Here is a 27,333-nt window from a genome sequence, read left to right on the forward strand (position 1 = left end):
GGGTGGCCAGATGGGAGGAGAGGAAGAGGAAGAGGCAGACAAAGCTGCTTTGTGCAGGGCAGCATCTGAGGGGGGTGGAAAGGGGGGGGGGGGGGGCATGGGGAAGGGGCCCAGCGATGCCAGACGGAGGGGGGCTGGGCTGGCTCCCTCCCACCTCACGGAGCAGGGTGCCTGAGAGAGTCCAGCGGGGTGCGGGAGGAAAATTTTTTTTGTACTGTTAATAAATTAAAAAAATACTTTAAAAATAGTGCTTGCTTTGTCTCTACTCCATCCTTTTTAGATTTCTGGTTTAGTTTCTGCCTTACAAAGTACATGTTAGCCCAGCAGTACGTGTAGGTAATTTATAAATCAGTAAACGTTTGGGGGAGGTGCAATCAAAAAATGTGGAGCTCACTGCTCTACACGATGCTGGTGGGTGCCTCATGTTGTTCCAAACCAGAAATCCCCCCCCCTCCCATCGCTTCAGCACCCCAAGGTAACACGGCACCTCTCCCTGCTGAAGCCCACAAGGTCTCTGCTGGCCCCTGCAGAGCTTTAGGGTGTTCCCACCCCCTAACCAAGCACCAGTCCGTGCCCCTCGGAGGCCACCCCAGCCTGGCTTTCCTCCATCCCCCTGGTCCCTCTGGTCAGGCCCAGTGCCAGGTTTAGGCAGTGTATCACAGCTCTTCCCCCCCCCCCCCCCCCCCCCCCATTTTTGCAGGACAACGCAGGCGCATAGGCGCATCAAGCCATGGGGCGACCCGAGAGACCCTGCTCCCTGCCCCACTACCCCAATTTGGGGCCTCTCGCTCCCCAATTAGCAACTTGTCATTGACAAGCTCACCAAAAGGCTGCTAAAAAAAAAAAAAAACCCGCAACTGAGATGTGACACAAACTAGGGCGATAATCAGGTCTCTGTCCTCGTTTTTAAACTACCCCTGCAGTCCCCAGCATCCATGCCAGCAGGGACCAGCTCCCAAAAGGCCCTTGGAGCAAGCACTGCCCGGCTGGCCCCATCCCACACCCGCTGCAGCAACAGGAATGCCTTGAAACAGAAAGAGGGCTGGGGAAGAGGCAGGGATATTCTGGGGCACAGGCCATGTTCTCCCCAAGGCTGCGCCTGTGGGAGGACAGAGACAGCAGGGAGCAGGATTTGGGATGGGGAGGAGATGCCGGTGGCAGCTCGCTGCAGCAGGAGGGGCTGGAGCAGCTCCAGGGTATACCAAGGACCCCCTTGGTGATGTCCCACCACCACCACCTCTCTCAATCCGTGGCAGCAGGGAGGGGAGCAGGGGCTGCTCCCCACCACAGGCAGGGGGTAAAGGCAGCGCTGCCCCGGGCAGGAGGGGATGGGGCTGACCGCAGGGGGGGATTCGGCCGCCCCCGTGGGGTACCTACCGTGAGATACCAGCAGGACCTCAGCAGCAAAAGAGCTGCTGCAACGTGCCCTCGGCCCCAGAAGGAGGCACAGAGCCTGGGCTCGGTTGCCCACGCGCCAAGGACGCAGCCTTTCGCCCTCAGCTCCGGCCCCGCGCACAGAGCCAGTCGCAAGGACAAACTCCTCCTGTGCCACCAAGCCAGGGCCACCAGCACGTGGCAAAGCATTTGTCCCTCCAAAGCGGCCATCTGGGAGGAAGCGTCCTCCATCCCAGCAGAGCAGCAGGGAGCTCCAGCCTGGCCCATTTCTGGCTGGGTCGACCTCTAAACTCAGCAGGCGGCCAGGCTGGTGCTGCTCACAGGAGAGCAAGGGCACAAGGACCCCTCTGCGGGGTCACCAGGAGGGACGCTGCTGTCACAGAGCTGCCACACGGGTAGGTACCCCTCTTGGGACAAGAAAGGCTCCAGTGGTGTGACCAGGGCTCTGCTGACTGACTTACCCCTGGGGAATATCCATCACGGCACGTATCCGGGCACCGAGGGTGGCTCTTGCCCTCACCAGCTTCCCACCCGCCTGGCTTTCAGCCCGGGTGACATTTGGGGCAGGGGGACACCTCCATCCCCCAGAGCCCACTCCACGCCTGGGCGCTCAGGCACCAGCCCAGGTTTGCCAAGGTGGATTTTCTGTGCAGGGAATAGGACTTCCAGCCTCTTCCTGGGATACGGGGGGCAGCACCCAGCCCACCACAACGCTGCTTCACGTCCCCAGCAGCCCGCTCCAGCCCGGACAAGGTCTCTGCTCGCTGCCACAAGGCTCCAGGCTCATCTCTGCACCAGCAAAGTTGACAAAGAAAGTCCAGATCACATTTTTGGTACCAAAAATAATGTTTATTTCTCCATCTTTTGTATATACAAACTCAGGGCAACATGGTGCTACCGAAGCATCACTTGCTCACAGCTGCAAAGCCATGAAAAAAGGCTTTATATTAAGGGAACCATTACAACAAAATAGAAGCTCTCGAGCAAAGCTCCAGGCTGGCCCAGGTGCAGCTCCCACATCCCAATTTCTCTTTCATTTTGCAGCTTTCCGGGGCTGCCAAATGCAGCCACGGGCATTTCGCTGTGCAAAGGCAGCTCCTGCCTGCACTTACCAGCCTGGCAGAGCCTGCCATCCCCCTGCCAGGAGGGTGGCACAGCTCTCGGCCTCCGCAAGGAGCCCTCTGATGCCCCAGGCACCGATGCCTTAATTGTCCTACTTGCCTTTTTTGACTCTCTCATCCCCTTGGGGTCAAGCCCGGCTCCTAGCGGGCTCCTGGTTCACCCAGGTTTGAGTGTGGGGAGCACCAGTGCCATCCTGCCCGACCAGCTGCCCAAGGCTGAACTGGAGCAACTCGACTCCCCTCTACAATCAGCATTTTTCTCTTCCAAGCACCAACCTCCCGCGTGCCGGCGCGCGCTCGCCTCTTCCCAAGGGCCCACCCGCAGCCGCTCGCTCGCCGTTACTCCCCCCGGTTCACGCACCGCTGGGTTCGCCCGCCGGAGCCCGGCACCCGGGGTGGGAGCGAGATAACGGGCACAGAGGGCGTCGGAAGCAGGGAGTGGGCACCCTGCCCCACACGCCCAGACCCAAGGGGACCGGCGGCCGTGCCACGTGCCGTGCGGGGCTGCCGGGCTGCCCTGGCACAGGGGCACACGCTCTCCTGGGCTCGCCCGGCTTTTTGGTAGTGCTTCCGAACCACTGATGTCAGAACAAGCCCCCAGGAACACCTGAAGCGCCACAAAAAAATAGATTTGTATTATTATTGAACGTAAAAGTGCATTAAAACGAGAAGCTACAAAGACTTAGCGTGACCCCAGGGGGGACCACTGCTCCCAGTGTGCTTGGCTGGGCACAGGCTCCTGCAGGGAAGAGCCTGCCCTGTGCTGGGTGACCCCAACCATGCTGAAAGGCCCCCAGATCCTGCTCCACTGCCTGTGCTGGCTCACCCCTCCCTGGGCGGCTCTCCCAGATCAGAGGGTGCCAACCTGCCTTCTCTCTGAGAGCGTTCCCAGCCACCCCGTTCCCTTCTCCACCCTCCTGGTACCTCAGCTCCTGCCTGGGCTGGGATCAGCCTGCCTCCTCCTGCAAGGATGCGACAGCAGCCAAGCCGTGTGCCAGCCCCAGATGATGCTGGGCTTTTATGGATCACTCCATTACTTCCAACGTTACAAATACGTTAAATTAGAGCAAGAAGACAACTCAATGCCCGGAAGCCGCAAGCTGGGGCAGAGCCGTTCCCACTGTAAATTCTTGGCACCAAGAGCCAGCACCCTGCAAGACAAGGCCTGGGGTCGCTGCTTTGGCACGCCAGCACTGAGCTGTGTGTAGGGAGGGCTGTGGCTTTCCCCTCCGGCCCTGCCTTTCTGACCAGTCTGCTCCAGCACGACGATGTTCCTCGCCTTGGCTGAAGACTTCGAGCCTTCAGCTGTCTACAGGGGCAGACCAAAGATTGGACAGGAGAGCTAAAACGACACAAAAATGGCACAAACGGCCCCAAGAGGAAGAAAGAAACTAAATCACCCTTCACAGCCATGCACAGCTCAGAGCGTTTCACTTACTGAAAGCTCTCACCGGTTTCCTGCCTTTGTCCAGGGGCAACATCCAGCTCGAGCAGCTGATGATCTCTGCGGCCTCCTCAAGGATGCCTCCACCTTTTGTCATTTCGCTGCCTTGGCTGGTCTTGCTTGGTTCTGAAAACAAGGTGGTGTTACAAGCACGGGGGGAAGCACCTCCAGGCCAGCTCTGGTACAGATCACCTTCCTGGGGGGCAGCGGTCGGCTGGGCTGGAGGAGCTACCCGACCTCAGCACACCGCGGAATCGAGCAGCTCCCACTCCAGGGCTGCAAAATGCTCCACATTAAGGTTCAGGCCTCTCCCTGGCTTCACCCCAACTCCATCAGGCGTAGCTCCCCGATGGGCAACGCTGTGACCCAAAGGGGACTCAGGACCCAACCTCTCTAGGAGGCTCCCACGCCCCCCATGGATGAAGACAGCGGTGGCCTAACGGGGGGGACTGCCCGCCAGGCTCCCGCAGGGTTGTGCTGGCAGAGGATCACAGCCCCCCCGAATCCCCCCACGCTCTGGGCTTTTGGCCTTATCCATTCAAGCCCGGCACTGCCTTCCAGACGCGGCCGAGCGCTGGTGTCCCAGTAACGAGGGCCTTAAGAAGCCTTTATGGCTTAAAGCCTGAGCTCACCCAGCTCATGACGCCACGCTCGAGCCGGCAGCCCCGAAGGAGAGCAGCCGCCGAGCACCGAGCGGCACTGGGGCAGCTGGTGGCCGGCAAGCGTGGCCAGTTGGGCACCGGCACCAGCACGGCCGCAGGCTCCTGCCTTCAGTGCCTCAGAAGATGGGTTTTTATGCCTGGGAGGGGATGGCAGAAGGGAGGGGAGCTGCTCAGGAATATAAATCAGCAGCTGAATTACTGCCCAGGCGCTGCAGGCACGAGAAATTAACTCCTTCACAACCGAAACCCTTCCATGCTGTCGCCTGAAATACCAAGGGCAGGCACACGAAAAGACACACTGGAGGCTCCCGTACAGGATTTTGGAGACTGATAAGCAACTACTGCAAACCCAGCACCCCTCTCTCACCACCTCCGTGCCCTGAAGCACCCCTGAAACGACCCCTCGCCTCTCCTTGCTGCCCCTGCCCCACTCCCTAGCCACAGCCCCACACGGCGTCCCTGTCATCAGCGGCACAGCGGGCAGGAGACATTGCTTATGGGTCTGTCCTCCACGCCACGAACCAGAAAAGCAAGAGAAACGTGGGCTGTGCCCAGGAGATGGCTAGAACAGCGCTTCTGCCCTGGGCACAGGTCCGACGCTGCAGCTCACGCACAGAGCAAGGCTGGGAAGGGACCGACAGCCTCCAAACCCACGCACTGACCCTTCCCCTTCCAGGTCCGCTTCCAGGGTGGGCGTTTTTCAGTGCTGGACCCTGGTGCGTGGACCCTGCGTGGGTACTGCTGAAGGATCAGCCCCTCTGGATGGTCTCAGGTTCCTGCTGCTGGGTTGCCCGAGAGCTGCTCTCCCATCTGGATCCCGCAGCGAGCTGGGATGAAGCATTTGGTTTGCACAGACAACACTGGGAGCATTCAGAGCTGCCAGCCTTTGTGCACCGATCCCCTCGGGGCTACAGCAGAAAGGAGCGGGGTGGGGGGGGGGGGGGGTGTGAGAGATGTCCCCCCCAGCTGCCAGCTGGACCGGAGTGTAGCTAGAGAGAGCTGAAAGCAAGCAGGAGCCTGTACTCAATGCGCCTCTTGTCTTCCTCCCTCTGCAAACCCTCTGATCCAGCAGCCCCATCTCCCCCCCCAGGCCCTTGCCCAGGCTCTCCCCTGTCCCCCAACACCTCTCCCAAGCCCCAACCAGCAGAAGCTTTTCACTCCTCCGGGCAGAGCCGTCCTCCTCCCGCAGCCCAGCTCTCCCCCCCCGGCCAGACCGCTTCCCAACACGCAGCAGGAACCCAGCAGAGCGCTCCCTTCCACCTCTGCTCCTTGCACGTCCCAAATATTCCCTCACGCCCCCACCGACACTCTCCTTTCTTTCTCAGCCCGCGAATTCTCTCACATCCTCCCACCTTTCTCTTCCATAAATGTATTCAGTCGCTTTTTTTAACCCGTGTAAGCCGTTAAGCATCTGCAACATCCTGTGAAGAGGAGGGCCGCGAAACTACAGCCTGGCATTTAAGCCTGCCCCTCCCAGCTTCATTCAAGCTCTCGCGGATGAGACACAAACATCTCCAGTTTGTAATTTCATACGCCTCCTTCATGCCCCTTTCCTGGATGGAGCAGCCCCAGGTCTACCCAGTCATCCTTGCTGCCTCCCTCTGCACCTGATCTAGGTCACGATGTCCCTCCTCAGGCAGGGGAACCAGAACTTCAGGCAGCACAACGCATTTAAAAGAAAAAAAAAAAAAATAAAGCCACTGCTGTGGTTGCTTTTCCCTCCTCTCCTTCCTTTCCCAGGGATTTCTAGATCTCAGATGGGGATTTGGGGTTTGAACCACAGAGCGCTTGGCTGACACTGCCACGGGCGTTCCCCACCCCCGTGTTTCGCTCCAAGTGGCAACGGTGAGCTCGGAGTATCCCCCCCGGCTCATGGAGTTAAACGCGAAAAGCACACAGGACAAGGCAACCCCTTTCGGACGCATGCAGGTGAGGTCCTTCTACGGCCCCTCACAGGTAGTCTTTTGGTTTTTTCCTACTGAAATAGTCAGAAATACTCCTACTACTGATGTGTTTTGTTTCCTGCCTTTTAGCCTGTTAAATAACAGGTTAACAGTCATGTAGGAACATCCTCTCTCATCCTATGGGAGCTCGGCTTCTTCAGAAGACTGCAAGAGACCCCTTTGGAAATCCAGGTGGGCTTTATTGACCAGCTTCCTACGCCATTGTCATCAGCAGCAGGACAGCAGGAAAACACTGGAGCTACTGAACACTAACAGTATTTTGGGCAGTGGGTATTTATGGCTTGACCAAGGGATCGCCAGGCTGGAAACCCACGCCCAAAGATGCTGGTTTTGGCCATCCCCAGCAGATCCGACTTGAGATTGCAGTGGCTCTGCAGAGGACTGGCAACACATTCCAGAAAGACCTGGAAACCGCTTTCCCCCTCCCGCAGCACACGCAGATTTCTGCCGTGGCATGACTGCGCCCACCCGCAAGGGCTGCAACCTGCCCTGCTCCCCTGGCTCAGGGCAGGAGTCAGTCTGAAAACAGCCTTGTCCCAACCTCGTCATCAGGGATATGGACAATAAAGCACCCTGAAAGTCAGGCCAACGCCTTGACATGAGTCTGCAGCGGCCTGAGACGCAGCTGCTGATCCTGGGAAGGGAATGCCAGGCTTGTGAGGTCATTGTGCCCTGGACAGAGCAAGGACAGAGCTGAGCAACTTGTTCATCTGGCAAAAAACAGCAAAAGGATAAGAGTGCTGGTATCTGCCTCTCCCTTCTAGAAACCTTGTGGGGGAGAGAACAGCTGAAGGAGGGAGCCTTGCGGAGGCAGGACGGCTCTGTTTTGGCTCACGAGGGCTGTGCCATTCTCCAGTGCCAGGGACGAGCCTGAGAACTGTTATCAAGAAGGATCGATCGGCACCGATGGAGCCAAGAAGAGGTGGAGACACAGAGGAGGAGCAAGGGGTGCTGCTGGGCACGAAAAGGGGCTCCTCAGCACCCGAACTTGGGAAGCTTCCCCCACCAAGGGCCACGACGATCGGTAGGACGGGTAGGACGCCTTGGACCCGCGGTGGAGCGATCGATCTCTGTCCTCTTTTCACTTTACTCTCCCCTTTCCTTTCACTCTCTTTCCCCATCGCACGCTGCTTTACGGGCAAACAACGACGTTTCCCTGGTTAATTGAAGCAAACCCCTTGGGTGAGGTCGCCTTAACTGTGCACTTGGAGATCACAGCAAACGAACCCCCACGAGGCCACGGAGCGGACCGTGACACGCGGCTGGGGGTTAGCACCACCCGGGCTAAAGGCGAGCACCTTCCTCCCGCAACCCAGGCAGCAGCCCGAGCGACGGGAGCGGGGGGGTAACGTGTCTGCTCCGCGCACCGCAGCTTCACCCTGTTTCAGGAAGGCGAGTTCCCTCGCGGCCAGCCCTGGCTCTCTGCCCTTTGCAGGCCCAGGCCAGCAGCGAGCGCGGGGCAGGAGGGACGGATCCACCATCGATTTTCTGCCTTCCCTTTTGCTGGGTGCCGGGGAGCAGACGGCACACGCGTGACGTCGAGGCGACAGAAAAGGACACCGGTTGAGTCACTTCAACCACCAACCGAGTCTGAATCATCTGGGTGAAGCTCTGAGGGTAGGGCAAGCGCTGAGCCAGAGCGCAGGAGGACAGGGAGCTATTGTGTTTGCGCCGCGCCGTGGTTTGCACGCCTTTCTCAAGGAGCTGGCTGCAGGGCTCCCCTTTTGCTGACCTCGCTCCCCCACAACGGGACCTTTAAGCTATTAAGCAGAAGCCCAGCAGCTTTTCCCATCCCTTTACAGCCTCGGGATGGAGCTGCCCGTGGCTGAATAGACACAGCTGCCTGGGCAGGACAGGAGTCGGAGATCAGAGCTGACACGGCTCACACGCTAAGCTCCCATCTTCCTCGGCAGCCGTGACGGGGGATGAAGAAAAGTCCTGACAACTGGTGATGGAGGAGGACAATACACCCCACTGGGAGAGCTCCTGAGGACCACAAAGCATCAGACAGGAGGTTCATGGGGAGAAGGACTCAGGGAAGCACTGGCTCCAGCAGGATCCTCCACAAACACACACTCTCAAGGCACCACGTGGCAACACCAAAACCAGCACAGGCTGGGGACCTGGTGTGGGTTAACCCCAGTGGGCAGCTCAGCCCCACACAGCTGCTTGCTCACTCGCCCCCAGCAGGATGGGGGGCAGAACTGGAAGGGTAAGGGTTGAGATAAAGGCGGTTTAACAGGTAAAGCAACAGCTGAGTGTGCAAGCAAAGCAAAATAAGGAATTCATTCACCACTTCCCATGGGCAGGCAGGTGTTCAGCCATTTAGCGGCTGGTGGTTTAACTGCCCATCAGGGTTAAACCGTGACAGGAGCCCACAAACACAGTACTGTACTGAAATCACCTTCTGAAAAGAGCTAAAAAGGGGAAAACCCAGATTGCAGGGGAAGGAAATCCCTTGGGACAGGCAGAGTTCAGGCTCATGTACCTGATAGCCCCCTCCCACTCCTACCCCCGTGAGCGTGGCGTGAGGTGGTCCTTGCACCCTGCAGGCAGTGAGTCAGGGGCCCTTGTTTTTGCAGGTTTGGAAAGGGGAATCCTCCCCCTCCAAGGGAAGCTGGGTCTGAAACAGCTGCAAAGGTGGCAAGGGCACCCCAAGGGTTTGGATTGCAGCAGGAGAGCTTCCTGAGACCAGAGCACACCGTTCCTCTGGGAAAGGGCCAGAGGGGTGGAAGCAAGTTGGGGAGACGCCAATGGGACACAGGGCACACCGTCACCAACAGCTGAGGCAGCGCAGGGGAGCACGGGCGGTGGTGTGGTCATATGTACCGACAGGTTTTGGGCTGCTGCTGCTCACAACCGCAGTCCCATCACCAGTGGAGGACCACAGGCACCCTGCATGTCCAACAGCACCAAGGCACGTCTGCCACCCCCCCCCCCCCAAGCTGAGCAGGGTCTGACGGGGCAGCAAGGCTACAGGGAACACATCAGCCTTGGACTCCGCTGAGGCCAAAAGGCAGAAGGTGAAATCCCTGCCCTCCTCTGCGTGCAAAAGACGAGCAAACATCCCACTGCTGCTGCAGACTGCCGAGTTGGAGATTTCTCCTCGTGCTTCTCCTGACCCTCCTCCTCCTCCTATATTGGAGATAGAAAAGTTGTGCCTTTGTCTCTTCTACATCTCTACTCTGGTTTTCTTTTTCCAAATGCTTGGCTAAGAGATCTCCCTCCCCCGCTTTTCTGGTCTGCTCACCAGCTTGTGGCCACTTCCATGGCACAGATCTAGCACCACGTGTCCTCCCTCCCACTTTAGCTCCTATTTTTCCCTGGTGTCTTTTCCACCCTGAGGACATCACATCCCCTCTGCCCAGAATCTCCCATACAGGGACCACTTCCAGCAGCACGTAGGCTGCTCTAACATCTCTTCCCTGTTCTCCTCAAACCCTGTCACTTCTGAACCTGCTTCCAAGCTGTTTCCATTTCCAAAGCCTCTTGATCTCTCTTCCTTCTGCCCCTAATATGTCACAAGCCCCTTCTACCTTTTCCTGTAGCTGCTGACACCTGGGGTATCTCCATGTACCCCACTACCACCTCAACTCTTTCCATCTCTTTGCAAGTCTTTCTGGCAGAAGCGGAACAGTCCTGTCTTGACCACACTTACGCATGTAAAGGCACAATTCTGCTTCCTCAGTCTGGAAGAAGACTTTTCAGTAGGGCCTGTTGTGACAGGACAAGGCGTAACGGTACCACTAAAAGAGGGGAGATTCAGACTAGATATAAGGAAGAAATTTTTTACAGTGGCAGTGGTGAAACACTGGCACAGGCTGCCCAGAGAGGTGGTAGGTGCCCCATCCCTGGAGACATTCAAGGCCAGGCTGGATGGGGCTCTGAGCACCCTGATCCAGCTAAAGGTGTCCCTGCTCACTGCAGGGGGTTGGACTAGATGAGCTTGAAAGATCCCTTCCAGCCCAAACTATTCCATTATTTCTATTAAAAAACGTGGTGTCCTGGTCCACACCACTGGGCAGGAGAGTGTGTGCAGTGAAAGGTGCTGTGCAAGCCAGCACGACCGGAGGGTGCAGAAGGTATTTTGGGTACGGATTAAAAGGACATAACATGTCAGCAGCTGCAGCAAGACCAGCCAGGTATAGGAACCATGCCACGGTTTCCTTGACAGCTGAGAGGAAGGGACAAACAGCAAGTACTAATAGCAGGCACCATTTGTTTCCTTCTCTTATGAGCCCGGGAGCTCCCTGTGGGAAGCAGCCCAGAGGCAGCCCAGCCCAGCGAGCAGCACCCACCCTGCCACGCTCCCCTGCTCCAGCGGGACAGGCCACTGGACTGCAAGGCTTCCTGTAAAACATCCATCACTCTGACTCTGTGAGCCACCTACAAAGAAACCACAGGACCCCGTGACATCCACATGGTAGGAAGAGGAACGGAGCATCTGGACTCCTTCGCTGCGGCTTTGCGAGGCCTCACACCCTACTCGGCTACAGAAAAGACCATCTTTTGCCTCTCGTATCACGGAAAGAGACAATAAACCTTCCACGTCCTTTTCCTCCACGTCTCTCAGGCTTGGGGTAAAATCCAGTGGGTCTTTACTCCACACATGCTTTGAGGGAATGCTTTCATGCCACATGGATATGATGGATGGGGGTGGGGGGAGCACCCACCTCCCCCACTCTGGATGGGAGGGAATGGATTAGGGTGCAGCCTGCCTGGCAACACCTTCCTCCTGAGGGGGGGAGGGAGTGGGGACGGCTCTGCCAGGATTTTGGGGCATGCTGTCTAATGCCTTTCACTTCCTCAGAGATCCCAGCTGTTGGGTTATTTGCTGCTGACATCGGTCTCCCTGGCTCCTCCGCTGATCTCCCCCAGGGTCTTCTTCTCTGCTTGGCTCAGTTGTCTCCTTGTTCCTCTCCAATGAGCATCCCAGGTTGCTAATGCCACCCTGCCCTCTAATCTCCCTTTCACTCCCGCGATGGTGCTCAGGCCACTAAGGAGATTAGCCTGGCCTCAGCTGCTCACCCTCCCTAGCAACAGGGATGTCACCCCTCAGGGAGACATGTGCAGGGGTGACACATGGGCTGCCACCACCCCAGTGGCAGTGCAGCTCCGGTGCCCTCTCCTGTCCAGCCACAGACGCAGAGGAGGTGCCCGAGCTGCCACGTAGGATGAGATGTGCTGGGACCAGGCATTGGGAGGAACATTTCCCCCCTCCAAGCCGGGAACCTGGGAGACCTGTCCTCATCCTCGCCTGCTGTCCCCTCTTGTTTGTGTGGGAATCTCCCAAGCTTGAAAACAAGAGGGCCCGGACACGCAGGCAGAAGAGCGAGCCCCCCTGCTCCCCACCCTGGGGCACAGCCCCGTGCCCCAACAGCACAGAGGCAGGGTTTTTTAAGGGCAACCGAACCCTCATCCTAAATAAACCAGCACATTCCCGCTGCCTCTGCGGAGGCTGCGAGCTCCGGGCACAGCTCGCTCACCGCATCCTCCCTCCGCCAGCGGCGCGGCGCCGAGGCGGTTAACGCCGAACGCTGGGGCTCTCGGCAGATCCCTGTTTCCCTGACAACAGCTCCCGATGGAAACCCAGAGCTATAAAATCCCATTAAACATCTGCGAGAGCCCGCCTGCCCCCGCTGCCTGTGCTGCCTGCACAGGCTGCCACCTGCCGGCAAACAGCTCCCCCCGCCTCGCCCCGCCGGGTGACCCACATCGCCCATGCCAGGGCAGAGGAGGGGCACCCAGCACCCCGAAAAGACAGCTGAGGGGAGCAGGGACAGCACCAGCATGCTGGGAGGTCTGGGCATGAAACCTGGCTACCAAACCCAGCTTTTGGGCTGCAAGGATCGAGGGTGCAGGTTTACCCCCCTGCGGGAGCACTGGGGGGCTCCTAGGAGGGACACAACACCCACCCCTGTGCCTCTGGCTGGCAGAGCTGCTCCTCTCGGAGCGAACCAGTCCAAATTCACCTGTGGGGGATCTCAAAGTTCTGAGGGCAGGTTTGAGCGACAGCAGTAAGCCACTGGCATCTGTTACAGCTTTCCAGTTACTCATAGGCTTGGGCCAAGCCCAAGTGGAGGGTCTGGGCGGCTGCAAAGGGTCTCTGACGATGAGACAGGGCAGTGGCCCAAGCGGGACTTCAGACTGAACTCAGCCCAAGCCAGACAACAGGCCTGGAAGGCTGGGGAAGGACGCTGTGACACTGATAGTTGGGGTCCCTGCCTCACCTCTGTGCCTCATTTACTCCCCTCCAGCTTTAGCACACACGAGGACTTCTAAACACCCTTTATACTTTACCTGATTCGAGAAGTTTGGACTTTTCCCTCTCTCTGCTTCCACCACTGCTTGCAATAGGAAGAGGCATCAGGAGAAGGCGAGTAGGAAGTTAGGGAGCTGCTACACATTTAAGGCGACGCTCCTGATGGCAGAGCTCAACCGACGCGTTCCTGCTGCGGGTCAGAAAAGCAGTGCTGAGTTTAGTCTGGTGTCACACAAAGGCCTCTCTGGGTACGGGGCAAACAGGGATCTGGGACTCAGGAGATCCTAAGGAGTTCCTGCTCCTCGTGGGGCACACTGTCCAGGAGAGAACAGGCACCGTCCCTCAAGGAGAAGTTCGAGCAACAGCTACAGGGACAACCCATTCCTGTGTGCCTGTTGCTGGGACTCAGTCACCTTAGATGCCAGAACCCAGACACACAGTGTCCAGGCTTCTCATAATACGGCTTATTATACAATATATAATAAGCCATATATATGTATATAAACCCCACAGTATGTAAGCCTTATAGAATAAGGCTCCTGCAGCTGAAGCAGACCGCAGGACTGCTCAGCTACAAGAATTTATTTGTTGGATCCTCCCCTGAGCCGTACCCTAAGTTGCTCCCCTGCGCTTCTGGCTCCAGAGGTGCAGAAGCTGCAGCTTTTCCTTCCATTTGCAAGTGCTGCTGCGTCAGCTGTATCCTGGGAAAAAGCCTCTTCTCCTCTGCTTGGGGAAGGACGGGGCGGGAAGCAAGCAGGGAACAAACAGCACCTTCTTCATTCCACACCTCCCCCCCCCCCCTCTAACTCCATTACTGGGTATGGGAGGGCAGGCAGCCACAGGGACTCGCAGCAGCAGGAGCCCTGGAAACTCGGGCATCTGCAGGAGCCAGAGGAATCCAAAGGGGCCATGGATGAAAGCTGACACAGACAGCAAATACTCTTTTTGAGCTACAATTGCTGGCGCAGCTGCGGGCCAGACCCCCTTCCGAAAACTGAAACATGTCAGCAAGGGGATGGAAAGCATTAAACTTGTTCGTTTGTGTGATTTAACCATTTCCATCTCCCCCTGCCCCTTGGATAAGCTCAGATTTCTGCAGATTGCCAGCGCCCCAATGCTGCAGCGCCCGGGCGCCCCCCCATAGCAGCAGGCAGGGGTTGAGAGAACCACTAACGGAGAAGACAGGGCTCCCTCTTCCCTCCTCCTCAAATGCTTTTAAAGGCAGAAGCCATGGCCACACGGCTCTTCTGCAGGAGTAGATGTCCAGGAAAGAAGCCAAACAGCACCAAGGAGAAACCCAGAGCAGTTTGATGCTCTTTTCAAAGTGCAGAGGCTCAGAAAGCCCACGGCCTCAGAAGGGAATGGGGAAAAATAAGACAAAAAAAAAAAAAAAAGGCCTGAGTCTTGCAAATAAAGCAGTTGGCTGAAAACTACGGGGTGATCTAGGAACAATGCTGAGGCAGGGTGGGGACCTTTGTCAAGTCAAGAGGAGCTGGGACACAGCCCTGCTAGACACTGAGCATGCATTTAGTGGGCTGGCAAGTTTTGCTGTGGCAAGTCAAGCCCTTGGGGTTCCTGGGCTCAGCTCCAGTGACAGGGTGGGTCTGCAGCCTTATTCTGTGCACGCTCTGGATCAGGACCGCGTGTTAGAGGCAGCAAAGCAGAGGGAGGAAGGGAGGGAGGAATATGAGAGCTTGCAAAGCATCTCACTGCGGGAGTTCAGGCTGCCAGGAGGAGGGGATGCATTTCAGGAAACCCAAAGAGGCAGGAAATCAAGGGAGAGGGACAGTAATTGAGTCCATATGTTGGAAGTGCAGAATGGATCTGGTAGCAGGGAGCAGGCTAAGGGAGAAAGCCCATGCTGTGGGGACAGCACGGGGCAGTTACAGAGTCACAACCTTCTGCTGGACCCAGCAGAAGGTTGCATTCGGGCTAACCACAACTGCTGAGACGGGTCAGCTTGTCACTTGTGTGGGCTTTCAGGTCTGTGCTACAGGTTCATGACGCTTCCAACCTTAAACTCATCAACATCCAGGGTCGTGGTGTAAAAAGGCGAAGGAAATGTCCGTTTCATTACAAAGTAACAGGGTTCGATCTACATCCATGTCCCTGAGCATGTAGGGACCTCGGAAGGAAAGTGGACAACAGTAACATCAGAAGATGGCTGTGCCATTCATTGGGCAGTGCCAGGAGGAACGTCAGGGCCACTCTGCTCCCAGAAAGCAGCTTAGGTGCAGGAGTACCTGCTGTTGTAGGATTCACTCACTCAGGGGTAAGGGCATGTATGGGGTGATGAATGAGTAACCTGGGTCCGCACAACCACCGTGAGGCCACCCTGCAGAGGCCGTCCCGCTGGTTTAGGTACTCCCTGGTTCAGGCTACAGCGCTGGGAAAGCTCGTAAGGCTGTTTATGGCCCCTCCCCCCCTTTTCAAAACACATTTGCAAAGAAATCTGAAACGTATGTGGTTGGAAGAGAGGAGCCCAATGCCAGACTCCTGCGCTAACAGAGCGCAGCATAACGGTTTGGGAAGGGGGGAGAAGAGCTCTGACAGTAAAATAATCCACCAGGCCCCCCAGGAAAACAAGGAAGGAGACAGCTTTGCACACCGCTGAAGATGGGTTTGCTGTGACTGGCCCAACACCTAAGTTTCACGCTCTGCAGACAAACCTGCAAATCGCTGCTCTCAGGACTTAGCCTCTCAGTACAGAAGAGCCAATACCACTCAGGCTGTCCCAAATCTCCCTGGGAATCCAGCTCCAGAGCCTTTCTCTCTTCGCCTGCAGCCTTCTGCACACGTTATCAGTAGGGCTTTGCATCCCATCCAAAACTTCTGCTGTCCCCAACGCCCTGTCGCATCTCATACCTGCATTCGTGTCTACCCGCTGCTCTCTGCTGCTGTCACTCCTGGCGGCTCTTCTCTGCCGCCTCCTGCACCAGCTTTGCGCGGCCTATCATCTCTTTTGTGCTGCTTCACGCTGTGACAGCTTGCTGGAGAACAGGAGAAACAGCTGCTCAGGGGCTGCAGGATGGCTGGGTGGGGGGAAAAAATGCACAAAAGCAGTTAACGCCCCTCTTTGGAAGAGAGGGAGTGAGGAGCAGGGCGGATCTGGGCAATGAACAAAGCACTTAAGAATTAAGAGGAGGAACGGGCACCTTGCTCACCAGAAACTTCTTTCTAAGGTTGTTCAGTTCTGTGAAGATGCTAACAACAGTCATGTTCTGGGGGTCAAACAGAATGTACTGGCCCAGTACCACACAGAGGTCCTCTGTGTTTCAGTACATCATCTGCAACTTCTCACACCGTGTCTTGGGATCCTTAACGAAGCTGTGAAGCCCAGAAGTCAAGGAGCATCAACGAAACAACAGGTGGAAACCAGAGTGAGCAACAGGCCACAGAGTACTGCAATGTTCAACCTCATCTGTGGCCCCTCTCCACTCAAAGGTTTCAGCAGCAGCATAGATGCCACCATCACCAGCCCATGATGCTGAGGTGAACCCAGCCCGATCTGCGGGGTGTTTGGGTGATGCTTACACCTCCCTTGTCAAAGGGAAAACGAAGGAATATGCAGCTGGCAAATGTGCAGCATCTTGCTTACGCTCCACCTCACAGGCAGGACGGCAGCCCCATGGCACACGCCCGCAAAAGCCCCAACAGCTCCAAGTCCGTCACAGCCCTGCAACACCCAGAGTCCCTCGGCAAGCACACGACGCTCCCAGCAAACCACCCCCCTCAAATCAGTCCAGAAACTCCAGGAATGCAGTCAGGTAACTCACTTTTAGACAACAACTGAACAGAGCAGCAATCCCTTTGCCCAAAGCTGTCAAGGAGGCTCAGAACGACACAGATCCGCTGCAGATCCCTGCAGCACTGCGAGATCCCCCCAGAGCTGCAGAGGAACGCTCCGTGGACCACGTCATGACAGAAATGCCTTTTCCCTCATGATCACAGAATAGTTTGGGCTGGAAGGGATCACTGGAAGTCATCTAGTCCAACCCCCCTGCAATGAGGAAGGATCCTTCTGCTCTCACTCTCTCCAAACCTTGCCAAGACCGATGAATCCCTTCTGCCATAGCTTGCACCCACCTTTGAAACATTTTTCTTCCTAAAAGCAAAAGGCTAACATTGTTTTTTTCCCCACAAATTTGTCACTTTCATCTGTGTCAGCTGGAAAGTTCAGATTACACTGAGCATTCAAAAGCTGTCCTTTTGTCACGTTAATGCTTTTCTTCAAGTTCTCAGCAGACCAGGAAAGGGGGGAAAAAAAAAAAAAAAGACACAAAAATAGAGAAGGACATTCCTAAAATATTTGCTTTAAGCAGGAGCATAGTTTCTACCCTGCAACTGTCATCAGGACTCCAGATGTCCCTCCTGAAAATCACTTTGACCTCACTGCCAGAAGTGTGGCTCATCCCCTCTTTAGATCCAGGCATTTCACCCCCATGCACTGACAATTAACTGCTTCAGGCAACACCTCCCTGCTCCCCCAGCAGCACGTTTCCCAGGAAATATGGTCCTTTCTGCTCCTGGATGGTACATGTGCTCAGACCAAGGGCAAAGCTCACTCATACATGTGCTTCTTTGCATTTCACAGGCAGGTGAGAGAGCTCTGCAGCGCAAATACAAACCAAGCCAGCACCAAGGCTCTCCCCACTCTTTTTTTGCAGTATTTTGGTGTGCAGGGGACACACAACAGGAAATGTCTGCATGCTTTAACAATCTCCAGCCTCTAAAACGAGATAAAAAGGTGATTTCTTTGGAGCTGTTGTTTGTTTAAAGACTGACAGCCCCCGAGAAGGGCACAAAGACACCACGACGCGACCTGCCCAACCAGTGCAGCACAGCAGGGTTGGCTCGGCACCCTGGGACAAGGGATAGGATGGAGTTATACTGGAGATGCTACTGCATGTTAGAAGGTGGTTTATTAGCTAAAGGTAAATATTAGCCCAGGTAAGACAAAGAGCAGAGCACCGGGGCGGGGGGGCACAGCCAGGCGTTCCGCAAAGAGCTTTCATCCTCTGAGGGACGGATACATCTGCAGCCCGCATCCTGCTGCTGCCTCTTGCCTTCCTTCCTCCCTGGACACTGACTCAGCACCATCAGCCTTTTATCCCAGGACAAAACAATAGGTATCCTTCCTTGCAGGCCTCGCATCCGCTTGCTTCAGCGATGTTTCTTTCCTTCGCCCCCCTGGGCGGCACCGCACAGCCGCAGCACTAAGAGGAAAAAGGCTCCTGCTGTACCGCCACAAATAAGGCATCTTCGCAATGCAGCCACAGAAACGAGCCCAAACCATCTTTGCTCAGAGCAGCCGAGATCCAAAGCCCTGTCCCCAAGCCACAGCAAACATCTCGCCTTCACTGGGATCCCTTCTGATCCCAGGACTTTGTTTCTCGGAGCCGGTCATGAGAAAAACCAGTCAGGGAAACAGGACCGTCCAGAAAGCGCGGAAAGCCCAGCCAGCAGGTATTTCCAGGCGCTGGAAATCCTCCAGGTGTATTTCCTAGTGACCCCCATGCAGACGGCTGGGAAACAAACCCAGAGGGTCCAAAGCAGTTCCCTGAGCTGCCCACAGAAAAGCACTCGCCTTGCAGAGCGCCCGTGTCTCTGGTTCTGCACAGACTTGCTCCAGAGCCCCCAAGCCCTCACCCCGCACAGACCCACACGCTAGGCCCTGCTTTTAGCTGGGGAGAGCGAGCCCACGCTCCGTATCACGCTTAGGCCCACTCTACCAAGCAAAAAAAAACCCCTAAGCCTTAATGCCAGAGGCGGCAGGTAAGTGAGCAGGCGCAGGATGCGCGGAGGCACCAGGACTGGCAGGCAGCAAGCTATTTTTTCTGCCGCTGCCCGCTCCCACCTGTAAGCTCACAGGCAGAAAGCGTTAAAGCGCGGCCTGCACTCCCGCAGGCTTCAGACCCGCCAAGCACTTGTGTCCTGCTGACCTGAGCCAGAGTCCCGCACCGTGACAAGCACAGCAGTCAGCAGGGGGATAAGGCAGAAAGACGTAGTCAAACAGAAACAGAGATGCTTCCTGAGGTGGGCACAGACCGACTGAGTCTCAAGGGACCGTCACCGAGCACATCTGGAGCACAGGGTCCTGCAGCAGCACGGGCACATCTCTGAAGCAGCTTTGCTAGGTGAGACCTTCTGCTTTTTGGACTCCCACAGGACTGAACAGAGGCAGTTAGTGAAGCACTACTGCTCCTTACTGGTGCTGTTTCACAACTTGTTACAGCAAGAACAGAACTATTTCCTGAACAGGTGGGTTCTGTCTCCAGAGCCGTTTGTCAGACAAATCCCATCCTCGGGCAAGCTATAGGGAAGGAGAACCACAGAATCGCAGAATGGTTTGGGTTGGAAGGGACCTTAAAGCTCACTCAGTGCCACCCCCCTGCCACGGGCAGGGACACCTCCCACCAGAGCAGGTTGCTCCCAGCCCCATCCAGCCTGGCCTTGAGCCCTGCCAGGGAGGGGGCAGCCACAGCTGCTCTGGGCAGCCTGTTCCCACCACTCTGTCACATCACCCTCACAGTGAAGAACAACTTCCAGATATCTCATCTAAATGACTCTCTTCAGAAGACCTCAGATGGAGTGTATGTTATCACGACCACAAATGGGCTTATAAGGTTATCCAGGAGATGAGGAGAAAGGAGACTAAGTTCAGGTTGCCAGCAACTAGACAGGTTGCCCACAGCTGGGCACAGGAGGAGATGCTTCCAGAAAGAGCATCAGCAAGGGTTGAGCAACGCCAGAATCACCATCCTTCCGAGCCCTGAGTGCACCTTAACTGTAAAAATGGTACTGTGATCAATGAAAGTAAAAAATTACAGAACCAGGCAAGTATTTCATCCTTCCTGTACTTCTCGAACTTCATAAAAGCTCCAGCGTTAGGAACAAGATCAGATTTATTTTCCGCTCCCCTGTTTCTGACAAGGGGCAGCACTCTCATCTGAGCTCACGGTCTGAACTCCCACAGAGCCCGTCCTCCTCAGTGCAGGATTCATCAGACACGGGGTCCTGCTCTTCCCATTCCCCACCTCGCTCTCTTCTGGCCCGTTATCCCTCAGCAAGGGTAAATGGGACTGTGAAAACTTCATGGTTCTGCTAAAGGAGGCTTTTTAGATCTGACAATCGGAGGGTTTCTTGCACTGAAGAAAGGGAAAAAAAAATTTGTAATGGGAGTTTCCTACTGGCATTGTGTGGCCAAACTTTTATTTTTTTGGAATTAAACGTGGCAGGAGAAAATGACTTATTCTGTTGGACTTTTACCAGATGCTTTTGCATTTCAAACGCTGTATTTCTCCTACAAGGACAACACAGAGCTGCGCATCTTAAAAAATAGGACAACTGAAACCCTCTCAAGATGTTTTGGGAAGACAAATAGGGAGCTCTGAACTATTCTTTTTTTTTTTTTTTCCTGCCTTTAAAAAAAGCAGAGTGGGGGTGTGGAGCCAAGCAACCACATCCTTTATGAGAGCTTGCACATAGGGAACAAGGACACGGAGCATAGATTTTCTAGAACCATATATAAGGACAGATATTGTTTGGATCTTAAAAATCCATCAAGTCCAAATTTACTCATGTAGACCCTCCCCACATCAAAGCGAGATGATAAAGCTGTTTTCTCTACAGGAAGAGAGAATCAGTCTGTTTGGAAACTTAGGTAATAAAGCTGGTTCTGATTAAGCAGCCCAAAGAAAATTACTGCTGTCCAAGCAGGTTAAAGACAGTGGTAGCCTTTTTTTGACAAATTAAGCACAGGATTTAAATTCACTGTTTGGTCATAAGGACGCTGAAGAACATTACCAGGAAGCAGGATGAGGAAGAAAAGGAGACTACAGAAATAAAGTCCCTATTTTAAGACAGGGTGTGCAGCAGACAGACCAGGCAGCAGAGACTTTCCAGTGTTGTTTTCCTTGAGAGCGTGTAAAGAACGAGACCTAAACCTCACCCTGAGCCCACACAGTGCCCTAACCCGTGTAACTCCGAAGCTGCTCCCTTATCTCCCCTGAATCAGCCCCGCAGCCCAAGTCTGCCTGCTGTGTGGTGCAGTGGGAAGCAATTAGAACAGAACAGCTAATTGCCGCTGATGGGAGAGAGCTGATCGTCCTTCTGCCCTCCCGTTGTGCTGTGAGCTCTAACCTGTACCAGGGCCCGCAGCAGACAACAATAGGACACAAAGGTCATGACAAAAGCCACTAAACATCACCCGAGGATGGGCAGCACTAAGCTTAACGGGCGCAACATCTGCCCCTAACCAGGGGCTGCTCCAAGGAACACTCTCAGCCGAAGGACTGACAACGGGGAGACTGAGCCAGACCTGAAGAGTTCAAAGAGTAACTGTAGGAAAAGTATTTGGGGGACTCCTTGCTGCACTGGAGAAAGGGCTTATTCAGGGAGACTCCTGCTGTTTCGCATCCCAGGTGTCCACCGGGGAGAGTTTTCACTTTCCCTTTTCTCCCATTTATTCCCCCTCCCCACATCCCAAAAAGGAACTTTTACTGCTGGCGTTGATGTTTAGCACTAGCAGCAGATCCTGAGAACAAATCTGTGTGCCCATCAGCCAGTCTTGTCACCTTTCGTGCAAAACTAGACGGGGGAAATGCAGGGACACTGCAAGGAGCATGAAGCGGGAGGTGGAGCAGGGCATCACCAACAGGGGAAAATGCAATTCTTCTGTTAGGGGAAGATGCTGGTGTGATCTCTGTTTGTCTGACTAGAGGCAAAGTCACTTCCCAGAACCCCAAACTGCTCATACTCTGCCAGACCTGCCTTTTTTTTTTTTTTTTTTGGAGCTTCACCAGCTGTGGCAGCAGCTTGAGCAAGCTCTGCAGAAAAGTGCACAAACCAGTGGGACAGAGTTGCCTGGACCTGCACCAGGGTGAAGTCCAAGGGACACACAACCCAAACTGTACTCCTCTCCCACCCTCACACAAAAGGGCAGGCGCAGAAACTCGCCTGCACCACGCTAGCACTCAGCACAGTCTCATTCAGCTCCAGGACCTCTTGGATCTCTTCATAAGGCAAGCGGAGAAACCCCAGGAAAACATCTGCCAGGGCCCAGGAGGAAGCACGGGTCAAGCTTTAGGAACAGCGCCCTGATGAGCACCAAAAAGAAGTGGTTTCTGATTTGGTCTTACTGGCAGAGGACTGTCCAAACCCAACAAGTGCAGCTCCTTCCCCTTTTTTCTCTGGAGGTTCTTCCTTCTCTCACCCTCCTGGTCTTTCTTTTCTGAGTGCAGCAAACTGGGTAAGCCGTGAGCTGCTGAAGGAGTTATCCCTTGGGTAACCACGTAGTTTTTCTTCATGCAATGGCTGACCAGACCTGCCCTCTAACAAGAATCAAAGCCCTGGCTTCCCTGTGCAACAAACCTCTTTACAGAGGAGCAGGGAAAGGTCAGAGTGCTGCTCTCCCTGGTGTTCACACCTAGGGACACAGGTGACTCTCCTGCAAAGAGCAAAATAACCTCGCTAAAGGCATCTATCGTCTTAAATTAACGCAGAGACTTCAGGCCTAACATCCACCTGCACATCAGAGCTCAGTGGCAGACACTGAATGCCCAAGGATTTGGGGAGCAGCGCGAGGGGAAGCATTCCAGGAGATGCGTTTGCAGGTTTGGTGCTAGAAAAGTGACTGTAAGATGCCCAAGATCATCACAGTCCCTAGACTTCCTTGCCCCTCGTTAATGGCCCCCTTCCCTATGTTGTACTGGAGTTGGGCTGTCACAGACACCTTGTTCTCCAGGAGCATGAACAGCCCCACCAACACTCCTGGGATTTGCACAGAGGAGCGTGGAAGGGGTTTGCCCCCCGTCTTGCGACTCCAACTGCCTCTGCCAGCTCCATCCCACGAGAAGGATGACTGACGCATCCCCGCTTGGATGTCTGAAAACTCACTGCTGCTCTGCAGGCTGGAACAAGGAGAAGGGTCTGTGCCCATCCCAGGGTGACCACAAAAGCCAAGGCACCCCTTCTCGCTGCACCCCAACCACGGGGAGCGGGAGAAGCAGCCCAGCAACGGGTGCTCACCCTTTGACACCTCGGCCAAGGGGGCTGCAGGATCCTGCAGCATCCCCAGCACTGTCCCCCCGCTGCCCAGCTCCTGAAGCGCTGTGCCGCCCAGTAACAAGGCAGGGGAGGACCAGCATCCCTCCCTTGGAGCTGGCCTATGGCCGTGCTGCTCCCCCGTGCCTCCTCCCGCAGACGGGCTGACGCCCGGGGCCAGCGAGCAGCCAGCACCACTGCTGCCGCCCCAGAATCACTGACCTATTTTTGCATATGCAGGCATGCACAAGAGCACAAAGGGTGCTTTAGCTTCGGATATTTAAAGGAAAAGATACTCAGCTAACTCTCCCCAGCAACCACAGTGGCTCTTATGCCGTTTATTATCTGCCTGAGAAGCATCCTTGTGCATGGCTGTGGGAAGGAAAAAGAAAAAAAAAGAAAAGAAAAGAAAAGAAAAAGCACAGAGGAGTTGGGTAAAAGCAAAACAAAAAAGCTCCACTAAGCTGCAAAATCACATTTCTAGGAAAGCAACAAAAAGAGGTGTAAGAACTTGAGAACAAACTGGGCCTAAGACTTGATAAGCACAACAGCAATCAGGACTCTCCTACGTGGAAGGAGCAAATGTCTGTAAACAAGAGTGACCCAGCAGTCCTGCAGGGATGTCCCCCACCTCCCTGTCCCTGATGGATGACCTGCTTGTGCAGACTCATCTAAAGAGACTTTAAACAAGTCAGCTTTCCCAGGGATTTTTGTTCAAGCTTGCCAACAGACTTGGACCAAACTGTGAATTATTTAATTTGCACCTCTAGCAGGTTTTGTAGCTGGTGGCTTCAGCTGGTTTGAAGTTATTAGATATATTTATGCCATCTGTAAGGGACCAAGCAATTCCATCGTCAGGTACTGGAACAATAGTTACCACAAAAGAAAACCCTTAAACTGCATTCCCTGGTCTGGAAAACATCCCAAACAAACCCAGGAGCCCTACAGAGGTTCACAAAACTGCCTCCTGTCACCCGCCTCTCATGGAAGGGAGAGATGCTGTACTCATCGCAGAGCGAGAGCCCCCAGAGAGGCACCGACAGGGAGCAGAGCACCAATGTGCGAGTCCATCTCCGAGCCCGCAGCACCCTTGCTTGGTCAGCTCAGTGAAGTTCACGGGCAGAGAAGCCCCCAGCAGTTTGGGGTGCCGGCTTGCTTCATATCCTGGATTGGGAAATGCCTGCCCGCCCCCGAGTGCTCCACTGCACAACATGAAGGATGCAGTGATGAACAGCACAAAAAAGGGGACTACAAATAGAACCGTGACAATGGTTACTCAATAGGAGACGCTGGCAGCTCTCCTGGGGCTCTCCCCACAGCTGGGAAAGGTGCTGCTGCCAGCATTTGTCGGTAACAAACCTGGGGCACCAACCCACCGCCGCGGCGTGCGCGGGCAGGAAGGAAAAAAAAAGAGCAAGAATAGATCTCAGGGTCCTGAACAATGAAAACAGGAAAGTCCTTCTCGTCTGGGGAGCCCGGACAAGAGCAGCCCTGCGGTGAAACCTTACCTCTATCCCATTTCCAGGCAGTTTGTGGGGTCTGCCGGGGGGTTAAAAAAAGGCAATAGTGCAGCTAGAGCATCCTGCGACAGGGAGGGAGGGCGGGCGGGTACCACCCAGCCTCGGGAGCCTGGGGGGGGGGGGCTCTAAGCAGCATTTTATCTGAAATATCAGCTCTCTCTGCAGACCACCCCCCCCTCCCTAATTCTGGCATCTCGCCCCCCTGAAAGCCCCTCGCTCTGCATGCCCCTGGGTACAAGCTGGGGCTCACTGCCTCCCCCCCCCCCCCCCCCCCCAGCCCCGGCACCAAGAAAGCCGCCACCAAGCTTCGCCTCAGCACGTCCTCCCCCCCCCCCCCCCCCCCAAAATCCTTTCCCCCTTTGCCAACCTTTTTATTTTCTGCGTCAGAACCATAAAATGGAGACCGCGGGGAAGGAAACCCCTTCGCCTAAGATGGCGGCGGGAGGCGGCGGGTTTGCACGGCGGTGCACCAGCACCCTCTGCCGCCCGATGGGGCCTCTTGGGGAGCGCGGGAGCAGCTCCCCAGCCCCACAGGCTCCACGCAGAAGCAGAGGCTCCAAACCAGCCCTTACTGGGTCATTTAAATTGTTATAGCCAACATATTTGCTTAAAAAAAAAAACCCACCCAAAAACTTCAGCAGCCTTGTTGCCTCCTGAGCTGTCCTGGTTGCCTCTCCCCACCAGTCTATTTATACTCTGCTTTTCCTCACTGTGCTACATTCACAATCCTTAGGAAAAGGATAGTATTTTGTATTAAACCCAGCGTGTTTCACACATACAACTCCCAACAACTAATGCGGCTGCCCTTCACATTTACACATTTTTCCAAGTTTGAAAAAAACCTGCCAAATTTCACCTGTACTAAGTTCCACATCAGGGCATGCGCCCGAAGCCCGATGTTACCCCTCACGGGAACACGCCCAGGCCCAGGGATGGGAGAAAGGGCTGAAGACAGACATGGGGGGAAGAACCAGCGCCACCTGAATCGGGGTGACGAGATGCTGTCCCCAGGAAGGGTTCAGGGACCAAAGGGTACATGCAAAACTAGCACAAGGATACCTTGCAAGCTGCTCCCTGAGCATCCAACTTTCAAGCCAGGAGTATGTCAGTGTAGGGCCAAATCCAGCTGAACCTGAGGCTTAAAATCCCTTGTGAATCTTGCAGAAAGTTTTCCCAGGGTCAGTTCAAAAAGGACCAAGAAGCATCACTCAGCTATGAGACGAAAACCACAAATAGATCCAGGATCCCACGTCCTTCGTAATAACTTAAACACCGAGGAGGATGAGGAAGAAAAGCAAGAATTTTTTAAAAAATGAAAAGAGAGAGAGAAAGCACTTAGATAGGTGACAGCAGGTAATCTCCTAACACTGCAGGATTAAACTCAGCAAGAAGCAGGGTGCCCAGCACACATTTCTGCACCATAACCACACCCATCCAGCCTGCAAGGACAGAGCCTGGCAAGCACCGGTTCTGGGGTACCAGCACTTCCACACCACAAAGCTGCACACAGAAAGTCCCACTGGCTATACAACTAACTACAAAAATATCTTTAAGGGCCTTTTTTTTTGGGAAAGAAAGGGCCTTTTCGTGGGATTGGGGTGAGGCTGACCCGGAGCTCTGCGGTGATGCTCCTGCTGCAGCAGCATGCCTGGGTGCAGATGGAACGCGGGACACCCAGGACAGGACACCCAAGGGAGGCTTGATTTTATTACTGTCATTTCTGCAGCTGCAAAAATTATGGGCACGTCCCCCTGAATGGCAGGAGACAAGGGAGACTGGCACTGGGATAGCAGGGAGCTTGGCAGGTCAGAGCTGGCTGGCAGGGCAGGGAGATCAGCACCACGGGTGCGCTGACGAGTGGGCATTTTTGCAGTGCTGCTGCGTAGGAAATGGCATCAGAAGACGAAGCGCCAGAACACCTCATCCTGTGAGCAACAGGGGACTGAAAAAATTGCAAAACATAGCTTTGGGGCTACTAAACGCAGCTGTATTCCCAGCACACCCATGGTGACTCAGTCTGGGAGTGCTGGGAAAGTGAGACATAAGGGTGGACGCCAGCTTGGTAAAATGGTGCCACGGGGCAGGAGTGGTGGCGATGGGTAGAGCTCGGTGGGAGCCCAGGACTGGGGTACACTGGCACTGCTGGGCAGCCACCTGAGCTGTAATGTCAGCGGGGAAGGGGATTTGGGGGTGGGTAGGAAGAGAAAAGAACTTGACCAGCACAACAGCAACGGCTCAGAGCACAGGGCAGGAATGGGGTGCACCGCAGAGGTGCGGGGAGCCCCCCAACACAGGGATGTAGAGAGGGGCTTGCACTGCGCTCCAGAGGTCCCCGTTTCATTGAACAGCACAAACCACTGCTAATCCCTGCTCCTGCTCCCAAACTGCCTAATAACCGAGCACCCAAAAGGCTGGTGATGCCGGCTGGGGAGGGGGGGGGGCAAGCGCTGCTTTTGTGTGCCAGGGCAGCTGATTTCTCCCTGCAACACCCCCCCATTCCCCCCCCCAGCAGCAGATGGGGACCCCCCTGCCAACGATGGCCTTGTCACAGGCAGGAAAAGAGAAAAGCCAAATCACCCAAAGGCGGCTGGCTGGCAGGACAAAGGCTCCTTGGAAGCGGAGCTGAGCTGTTTTTTCCAGGTTTAGGGCTGGGATGGAAGGAGGGGGGGGGGGGGGCGGCCCAAGGCGGGGTGGGGGGGGGGTGGGGGGGGCAGGATGCGCGCGCAGGCAGCGCTTCCCGTCTTTGTCTGGAAAAGGAGGTCACGGGGGGGGGGATGGAGGGATGCAGGGGGGGATGCAGGGGGGGATGCAGGGCTGCGTCAGCCCCTCGTCAGCAGAGCAGCTGATCCCGTCTCCCAATCCCAAGCCTCTGACCTCATCGCCAGGACCGGAGCCAACGTGGCTCAACTGCGCGCATCTGG

General features: G+C 55.4%; 1 protein-coding gene across 7 annotated transcripts in view; it reads right to left on the reverse strand.

Moving 5' to 3' along the window:
* Window positions 1–3,006: 3,006 nt before the first annotated feature.
* The window catches only part of DIAPH1 (diaphanous related formin 1), a 43,723-nt gene continuing 19,396 nt past the window's right edge, over window positions 3,007–27,333 (reverse strand). For 2 of the 7 annotated variants that reach the window (XM_086470781.1, XM_086470782.1), the window contains 3 exons: window positions 15,714–15,880; window positions 12,887–13,038; window positions 3,007–4,086 (listed from right to left, as the gene is read on the reverse strand). The gene's annotated coding sequence lies outside the window, so the exon portion shown is untranslated. The remainder of the gene's footprint in view (window positions 4,087–12,886; window positions 13,039–15,713; window positions 15,881–27,333) is intronic. The other 5 variants (XM_086470787.1, XM_086470784.1, XM_086470785.1 and 2 more) reach the window with 5 other exon arrangements.

This window comes from Leptosomus discolor, chromosome 10 (genome assembly GCF_034619465.1).
Source record: "Leptosomus discolor isolate bLepDis1 chromosome 10, bLepDis1.hap2, whole genome shotgun sequence".
In the NCBI taxonomy this organism is placed as follows: domain Eukaryota; kingdom Metazoa; phylum Chordata; class Aves; order Leptosomiformes; family Leptosomidae; genus Leptosomus; species Leptosomus discolor.